This window comes from Tasmannia lanceolata, unplaced genomic scaffold (genome assembly GCF_043159265.1).
Source record: "Tasmannia lanceolata isolate RefF3 unplaced genomic scaffold, GAP_Taslan_0.1 ptg000908l, whole genome shotgun sequence".
Lineage (NCBI taxonomy): Eukaryota > Viridiplantae > Streptophyta > Magnoliopsida > Canellales > Winteraceae > Tasmannia > Tasmannia lanceolata.
Window position 1 is genome coordinate 7501 of NW_027519573.1, and position 10000 is coordinate 17500.

Genomic DNA, 10000 nt, shown 5'->3' on the forward strand with positions numbered 1-10000 from the left:
CATATCTTAATCTTACACGGAAGGTATTATATTATTCTATTACAAATCAAAGGATCATTCATTAGTCATTTACTGTATCCGTATCGTTTATCTCTATGAGGTACCGGGTGAAATAGAACGATCTTAGAAGGGATATAATGAAATTCCTCGATTGGCTCTTCCCGGAGGAACGATCTATTTTATTTGATTGATGGATCCAACATTATAATGAATTATAAAAGAGAGTGTTCTTATTCGAACCGTCGTGTGATCTTCAACCAGTTATGTGCTTCAATATAATTACCTGGAGTAAGCGCTATAGCTTGTTTCCAATATTCAGCAGCTTGATCGGACCAAGCCTCTGCAATTTCAGAATCTCCCTGTCGAATGGCCTGTTCTCCCCGGTCGGAATAGGTGGGTCGATTCCTTCCCTTAGAACCGTACTTGAGAGTTTCCTACCTCATACGGCTCAGCAGTCAATTCTTTTGGTGTCCCATCTTAATCTACCATATCTAACTGAATGAGATTTCTCGTAAATAGATCCGATTTTTTATCGAGTTAACCAGAATAGAAGAGGTGAATTACATGAGTTTCAAACTCTAATTTGAATCAATAATCAAATCAGTTTTATCTTTTCTCCTACCTTCAGAAGAATGAAGCATAGGTATCCTCCCCTTATACTTAGAATTTTATGAAAGGTAACTATCTCGGTTTCATTTTCATATAGAAATTCATATAGAATCTTTGAAAAAGATTTTCTTTCCTCCAAAAGAAAGAAAGGACTTACTATCTTTGGGATCTGATGCTACACCGCTGCTCAATACCTTAGTAGATCGACTCTATTACATAAGTTGATTCCTAACTTTTATCTCATATCATGACATAAGTAAGCAGTTCTTATTGTATCGGCCCCAAAACCTCGCTAATTGATCTTTACGGTGCTTCCTCTATCAATTAGATCCTTTCTTTATCCATAGAATCTAATATATAGGCCGTACCTATTTCTTCATATTTGGCTCCTATGAAGTCTCTTTCTTTGCTACAGCTGATAAAACTCGTTGCTTTGAATGATGCATATGTAGAAAGCCTATTTTTTTCTAGTATTTACTAGGAGGTTTGATCTTTCTTTCCTTCTTTCTATAGTGGAGATAGTCGCACGTAATGACAGATGACGGCCATATTATTAAAAGCTTGTGGTAAGAATGGGTTTCGTTCGAGTGCCCGGAAATAATATTCCAAAGCCTTCGTATGTTCTCCGTTGCTTGTGTGGATAAGGCCTATGTTATAGAGTATATAACTTCGATCATAGGGATCAATTTCTAGTCGCATAGCTTCATAATAATTTTGTAAAGCTTCCGCATAATTTCCTTCGGATTGAGCTGACATCCGTTACGGTCGTTCATTCTATTCAAAGAATCTCCGTTCCAGAAACGTACGTGAGACTTTCATCTCATACGGCTCCTCCCTTCTGTGCATAGTAATAAGGGGAATAATCCATGGAATCAAAAAAGATTGAAATATTCTCATTATGAACTGACAGGGGCTGGTGTTTTTACAAGAAATCTCTAGCCAGCCTTCCTGCAAGAGGTCTATATTTTCTTAACACCAACCATGTTGGTGCTAGATAGAAATGGTAACTCCAACAATTTCTTTGTCCTCAACGCCCCCTATTTCCAGGAATTAGTCACTTCAACGATCTTCGATGGTTATACGGGTATCCAAAGTACGAACGAGATGGATGTTTGTTGTCCCAACCATTCTTGTTAGTCCCGATCCCGATAAGGAAAAGGGGTAATTTATAACAAAGTTTTCGCGTTGTTGATTCCTAGGTGTAGTGCTTCTTCCTCTATGCCGCCTATTGGTCTGGTCCTAGTGGAGTCGGATTGACCTACAATACAGAACCTGTAGGTGTAACCTTTCGCTCAATACTCAAATCAACAATTGAAGCATCTGAGGCTGCATCAATCGGGGATACACGACAGAAGGAATTGTTCTATCTCTAAATTTCACCTTCACCGAGCATAGGTTTATTTCAAAAATCTTTTTTCTTTGTATTACGAATCATGTCTCTTTCTCGTAAGACTGAGGTCGGTAAATCATAAATAATAAATAAATAATAATAAAAAAAAATCAAATCGCACCATCTCTGTAATAGGTAAATGCCTCTTTTTCTCCTGAGGTTGTCGGAATTATTCGTAATAAGATATTGGCTACAATTGAAGAGGTCTTATCAATAAAATTTCCATTTATCCGAGATCTAGGCATGGTTAACAATCCATTCCATAATTCTTCTCATTACCCCTAGAGGGAAAATGATCCCACAAACAAAGGAATTGTATAGTACGAAATCACATAAAAACAAACGGACTCATTCTAAAAAAAAAGGTGTCGACCTTCCACTCAAATTGTCCCTTTGGGGCAGGGATGGATAGGAAATATTTGAATCCGATTGTATTTCATTTAAATTAAGTATTAAGTATAAATATTAAGTAGTATACCAATGAACGGAACTATTCCTATTTTATCGAAGCTCAGGAATCAAGGAAGTTTTTCCTACAGATTCTGATGACTCTAGAAGTTTTGATTTGATTATGATCCAAAGAAAAAAAAAATCAAATCAAATAATAGAATCATTCCATGATGAAAATAGAATAAGAATAACCATCCATTTTTTGTGCATAGTGTGTATACACCACGCAATCGAAATATCAAAAAAATCCATGGGACGATTCATGAATTTGTAATAGATTGTGGGGTAGCTCATGAGAGGAATTGTTGTTGAGAAATCTGAAACTAGAAAGGAATTTTGGAATTCCTATGGAACCATAATAGTCTAAATGTAACCATAGTATAAAATAGGGTCAGTTGACTTGTTCCAATTCATTGGTTTAATCCAGTATAAATCTAAGAATAAGACGGGATCGTCTTCTTGACAAACATGAATAGATAGATTCTATCTATTTTTTTTTAATCTTTTTAATAAGATAAGAAAAAGATAAGAAAAAAAATGTTTTTTTATCCCTCGATCCTCGAGGGAAGATCTTTCTTTAATGAAAAGTTTTCTATTTTCTATTTAGAATTGATTGGTCATACCTGTATTGCAATAATACAATAATATGAATGACTCGCTATTCACTCGGTTTCTGGGTCATAATCATAAGATTATGTAGGAGAGATGGCCGAGTGGTTCAAGGCGTAGCATTGGAACTGCTATGTAGGCTTTTGTTTACCGAGGGTTCGAATCCCTCTCTCTCCGTACCTTCACCTAATTCACCAACGGTACCGACTACAATGTATCAAATCAAATAACAATTGATACGAGTATTCCAATCGTACTTTATTTGATATAGATTCTCTATTCCTAATTGCTGTGGTATGGAAAATACCGGAACGGAAAGAATGGACAAGGAATAAAAATCTCACCGCTGATCCATTTGTAATACGTGAATGGGAGAAAAATCCGGATCAAACCTCTTAGATCTATTTACTTCGGCGAAAGAAAAAAAAGGGGCTTGTCCAAAGCTTTGTTATTTTAGTTAGGTTCAAGTCTGACGGGAATAATATTCTACGACTAGCAACTCATTGATTTTCAAACCGATCCACTTAATATCTATTATTTGATTTACTAATCCTTTATATTGGGATGAATAAAGACTCAAATGTTTTGCCAACTCCTCGTGGGGGGATGAATCCATATAATTTTGAATCAGAGCTCTGGATCTTTGTTCATCCCTCATAGTAATAATATCTTGGGGTTTGCAGCGATAACTTGGGATATCTACTATACGGCCATTAACTAAAATATGTCTATGATTAACTAATTGCCTGGCTCCCGGAATGGTCGAAGCCATACCCAATCGAAAAAGGATGTTATCCAAACGCATCTCAAGTAGTTGTAGTAAAACCTGACCTGTTGACCCTTTGGCTTTCCCAGCAATACGAACATATCTAAGTAATTGTTGCTCTGTCAGACCATAATGAAAACGCAATTTTTGTTTTTCTTCTAGACGAATACGATATTGAGATCTTTTCCCGGAACGCGATTGGTTTCTAAGATCACTTCCGGATCTAGGTCTTTTCCTAGTGAGTCCCGGTAAAGCCCCTAGACGGCGTATTTTTTTGAAACGAGGCCCTCGGTAACGAGACATAAAGACTCCTTAATTTTATTGAAATTTCATTTTACAGAATAAACCTAAATTAATACTGAACTAAACGATAAACGAAGCTAAATCCACTGAAGTACTACAAAGAGGAATAAGATGAATTGTATCAATATCCGTATTATTTTGTATATTGTATATATGGGAAGTTAAGGATCCTTTTCTTGATTTGTTCTGTATAGATCAAACGGCTCCAATCCGTTTTTTATTCTTTATTCATAGTTGGAAGTTCCCGCGACATAACATAATAGATCGGTAACCCGACATTTGGAGAAAAAAAAGGGGGGGGTCTTCTCAATATTCCTTGGTCTCAAGGAAAGATGATCAATCCTGATAAAAAAAAAAAAATAGAACAAATAGAGAAAGCCGACTATCGGAATCGAACCGATGACCATCGCATTACAAATGCGGTGCTCTAACCTCTGAGCTAAGCGGGCTCATATAACAGAAATAGTGCGTGAATAGGAATTCGGGAAACTATTGGGATCTTAGTTAGCTATTAGCTATTAATAATTATTAATATTAATTATTATAAATTATTATAACATATTAATTAATATTAATAATTATTAATATAATATGAATTTTGATTTTATTTTTGATTATTTTCTATTTGATTATTTATTTTTGATTATTTCATTTATTAGTAGTCACTAGCACTAGAATTTTTTTTTTTCATTCAAATCAAATTTAAAAAACGCAAAATAATACTATATACATATGAAATAATTCTATATTCTATTATAGAATAGAATATAACTATTAGTTATAGCAGTTATAGCAGATTATATGAATTCTATTTCTATTAGAGTGTAGTTCCTAAGGAAAGGATAAGATAAGGATGCAATCCAGATCCTACTGAGATATTCCTTTTGTTTCATTCGGAAAGGGAGGAGATAGGACGAAAAAAAAAAAAAGAAGAATGAATATCGACCGTTCCAGTATTCCAAACTGCGCGGGAAAAATGAGAGGGGGGGGGAACATCTATATGTGGGATATATCCATCCATATTGAATTGCAGATACATCAATGATAGAATCATTTCTGATTGGACCAAATAATGGAATGGTCCTCCAATAGATATGAAAGAAGATGGGCAAGAAATAAAATAGGAGCAGACACTTTTTCGATATAGGAATCAGTATCTAATGAATTCAATGGTTCCAACATAAATGAAAGAAGGGGATGGGATCACAATGAGATCGAGATCTCATAAGGGGGATATGGCGAAATTGGTAGACGCTACGGGCTTGATTGGGTTGAGCCTTGGTATGGAAACCTACTAAGTGGTAACTTCCAAATTCAGAGAAACCCTGGAATTAAAAATGGGCAATCCTGAGCCAAATCCAGTTTTCTGAAAACAAGGGTTCAGAAAGCGAGAATCAAAAGAAGGATAGGTGCAGAGACTCAATGGAAGCTGTTCTAACGAACGGGGTTGACTACATTGGTAGAGGAATCCTTCTATCAAAACTCCAGAAAGGATGACCTTATTTAAGTACATAGACGTACTTAAATATCAAATGATTAATCACGACCCGAATCCGGATTTTTTGATTATTTATATGAAAAATTGCAGAATTCTTGCTAAATTAAATCGATTCCAAAAGGAAGAATCGAAGATTCAGTGATCAAATCATTTACTCCAGAGTCTGAAAGATCTTTTGAAGAACTGATTAATCGGACGAGAATAAAGATAGAGTCCCATTCTACATGTCAATACCGACAACAATGAAATTTATAGTAAGAGGAAAATCCGTCGACTTTTGAAATCATGAGGGTTCAAGTCCCTCTATCCCCAATAAAAAAAAAAAGGCCTATTTTATTCCATTCCCTAACCATTTATCCTCTTTTTTCGTCAGTGGTTCAAAATGAGCTTAGCTATGTTTCTCACTCACTCTACTCTTTCACAAATGGATCCGACCAGAAATCTTTCTCTCTCTTATCACAAGTCTTGTGATAGATATGATCTACGTACAAATGAACATATATGGCAAGGAATCTCCATTATTGAATCATTCACAGTCCATATCATTACTCTTACACTTACAAAGTCTTCTTTTTGAAGATCCAAGAAATTCCAAGGCTGAGGTAAGATTTTCTAATGTTTTTTGAGTCCCTTTAATTGACATAGACCCAAGCCCTCTAGTAGGATGATGCGTCGGGGATGGTCGGGATAGCTCAGCTGGTAGAGCAGAGGACTGAAAATCCTCGTGTCGCCAGTTCAAATCTGGTTCCTGGCACGTGGTTAATATATCGAATAGATACTCATACAAATGAATCGATATGGATCGGGATCCATATTCTATTCGTTAATAGTCTAGATCATGATACATACTTATCCATCTAGGGATATATCTAGATCCCCCATTTTTTTTTTTGATGGGTAAAGAAAAGAATTAGATTCTGTTCCCTCTTCTTTTTTGTTTGTTCATACTGTACCTGCTCTCGCTCAAAAAGAATGTTAATACTTCATACATATTTGAATTGAAGTTAGTTGGCTGAAAACCCAAAAGTCTAGTCTAGAGAGGAATCGAAGGGTAGGAATAGACAGGATTCATTTCAGATACAGTACAAAGAAAATCTGATCCCCTTTTCATTTCTGAATTTTGAGTTCATAATTTCATATTTTCTTTCATATTCTATTTCTTCACTTTCTCTTTCTTCACTCCCTCCTACGTGACTTTTCGGGGCCCATCTAAGTGATGTGCGCGGTACAAAGTTCATGGTGCAGAACTCTTTTGATTCATCCTATTGGCTTTGCTCATCCGAAATGGATATCTTCCAAATTGGGGAATATCAATGAAGCCCCTTTAGTAGCCCATTCATAATACTGAGATGAGAGTCCAGTTATTCTGTTTCATCTAGAACAGAACATAAAAAGATTCCTTGAATATCTGGAGTCGTAGAAGTGAATATTAGTTTCTTATCATTCAATGAGCATCTTGTATTTCATAGAAATTGGGGGCAATATAATCCTTACGTAGGGGCCAGCCTATCCAACTTTCAGGCATCAAGATACGTTTCAGGCGTGGATGATTTTCATAAGAGATTCCCAACATATCATAAGATTCCCGTTCTTGAAAATCAGCACTTTTCCAAATCCAGAAAACAGACGGGATTCTAGGATTCCTCCTTGGGGCAAATACTTTTATGCATACCTCTTCGGGTTGATCCACACCATACTGTATTCTCGTAAGATGATACACACTAGCTAACAACCCGCCCGGTGCTACATCATAAGCACACTGGGAACGTAGATAATTGTAACCATATACATATGAAATGACAGCAATGGAGTACCAATCCTCGGGCTTTATTTGTAAAGTCTCTATTCCTTGGTAATCGAAGCCCAAAGATCTATGCACTAGCTCATGCTTGACTAGCCAAGCAGATAAACGACCTTGCATCTTCTTGATCTCTCCCACATTTGTATTTGTATGAGTATTTCACATTTACGATGAAATTTATGAAGATTTACCCGCTGTTTGTTATTCTGCACAAAAGCATCCTGCCTAATTCACTAATTCGTGGGAAGATACTGAACTTTTGTATTTGAAAGATGTTTCAGTTTCAGGAGGTATTTCTGAAGTAGATGGAGATTTATAGAGTAATCCTTGATCGTAATTTCCAGTATGAGTACTGCGTCCAACATGAAACTTGTGATTGGTAGTAAAATATCGATTTTCCTGTTGAGACCCAATTTGATCTTCATAGATTTCTCGAGATACTTTCTTACGAAGTTTCGTTATAGCATCTATAACTGCCTCTGGTTTGGGTGGGCAGCCCGGCAAATAGACATCCACAGGAATTAGCTTATCGACTCCCCGAACGGTACTATAAGAATCCGTACTGAACATCCCTCCTGTAATAGTACAAGCTCCCATCGCAATGACATATTTTGGTTCAGGCATTTGCTCATATAATCTCACTAAGGAAGGCGCCATTTTCATTGTTACTGTGCCGGCTGTTAAAATGAGGTCTGCTTGCCTAGGACTCGATCTTGGTACCAATCCATAACGATCAAAGTCGAATCGCGAGCCTATTAATGAAGCAAATTCAATGAAGCAACAACTGGTACCATAGAGAAGCGGCCATAAACTGGAGAGTCTTGACCAATTCGAAAGATCATTCGATGTAGTTGAAATAACTGAATTTTGGGTTGTTTGGTCAAGTAACGGAAACTCAATAGAATTAATAACTGTCTCAATGTAATCTTTTCTTTGTTTTTGATTTTGATTGTCTGAATATTCAGGAGCTAAGACCATTCCAATGCTCCTTTTCGCCATGCATAAACTGAACCAACAATTGGGATAAGCACGAAAATGAAAGCTTCTATAAATACAGATACACCCAATACATCGAAACTCATTGCCCATGGATAAAGAAAGACCGTTTCAACATCAAAAACAACAAAAACTAGAGCAAACATGTAATAGCGAATTCGGAATTGTAACCAAGCATCCCCCATTGGTTCTATACCCGATTCATAACTAGAGAGTTTCTCTGGTCCTTCACTAATCGGGGCTAAAACTCCCGAAATTAGAAATGCTAAAATAGGAATAAGACTTGATATTATTAGAAATGCCCAGAAAATATCATATTCGTAAAGCAGAAACATAGATGCACTCTCATGAATGTGGAATATACCGAATTAGTCGATTCAAATTGGAATTGTCAATTCATCCATAACTGCTTAGTCGAAACAACAATTTTGATCGAACCACATAGTTGAGTTTGTTTGCTGCGGGTCATGCCTCGTTTCAAGATTCATCCAATAGAATCCCACTTACCCTTTCTTCAATTCTATTTAGATATGGTGTAGACATATTATGTTCTTGTACAAATAAGACTCTCTCACTTTACCTTGGGTTTTCTATAAAAAAAAAAATAAATGAAAGAATATTTTCATTTTCATCAAAAATGAATAAAAAAAAGATTAATTCAATATTAATTATATTATCTATAATTATGTGAAAATAAAATGGAAATATTCCATTTTCAATGAAAATATTCAATGAATATAATATAATAATATAATAAAATCAAAGAAGAGGTCTGGCTCATTTTTTTTTTTCTCTTTTGTAGTAGAATGCCTAGCTCGGGATTTAGGGTATATTCTACTCGGTTGGCGTTGGTGTATTCTTTTCATTAAGATCGGGGTATAGAATCATTGTTTCTATTGATTCGATATGAATACATAAACAGAAACAGAATGCATCGACCAATTAGACTCTCTCCTTGTCCCAGATTTATACTTAATTGATTTGATTCAATCTTCAATCTGTTGAATTATGAGGAACCCTTACATAGAACAACTCATGGGTTCCTATACCCAAATTAGATACTTTTGACCTGTACTATCCCGACAGGACCCCCCAGAAACAATCGAGTTATTTAAATCGAGTTAAAAGTCTTGAAAGAGTCATCCTATTTCGGACCCATTTCTAGTACCCAAAATCGCTATTTGGAATGACTCGAAATACTTATTAATGTAATAACACCTAGTAAGACCAACCAATGGGTTAGGTTTCGTGACAATCAAAAGAGGTTTCGTTTGAAGCAAACCCACACAATGGAGCGTACCACAATGGTAGAGTCGGCCGAATCATAAATTATCTACAGAAGATAGCTCTGATGGAATCACGCGTTGTCGAACAATTCGACAGACCAAATCCCCAAAAACACTCATAGAAATAGAAGAGAGCACAAACGTTGATACCTTTAGGACCAATTCATTATTTCTGAAACAATGAATTTGGGTTGTTGTTCCACCAAAGAGCGATCAGTCGGGGGATTGGATTCCTAACTCATCCAAGTTCAAACAGACCCCTAATCTTCTTGCATAAAGTCTGCATCGGTAG

General features: G+C 36.0%; 3 non-coding genes across 3 annotated transcripts; 2 read left to right on the top strand and 1 right to left on the bottom strand.

Moving 5' to 3' along the window:
* Positions 1-3148: 3148 nt before the first annotated feature.
* TRNAS-GGA (transfer RNA serine (anticodon GGA)) lies at positions 3149-3235 on the top strand. The gene has a single exon. It is a non-coding gene; the product is annotated as a tRNA-Ser (tRNA).
* Positions 3236-4503: 1268 nt separating this feature from the next.
* Positions 4504-4576, bottom strand: TRNAT-UGU (transfer RNA threonine (anticodon UGU)). Its single transcript has one exon. It is a non-coding gene; the product is annotated as a tRNA-Thr (tRNA).
* Positions 4577-6306: 1730 nt separating this feature from the next.
* Positions 6307-6379, top strand: TRNAF-GAA (transfer RNA phenylalanine (anticodon GAA)). Its single transcript has one exon. It is a non-coding gene; the product is annotated as a tRNA-Phe (tRNA).
* The last annotated feature ends 3621 nt before the right edge of the window (positions 6380-10000 follow it).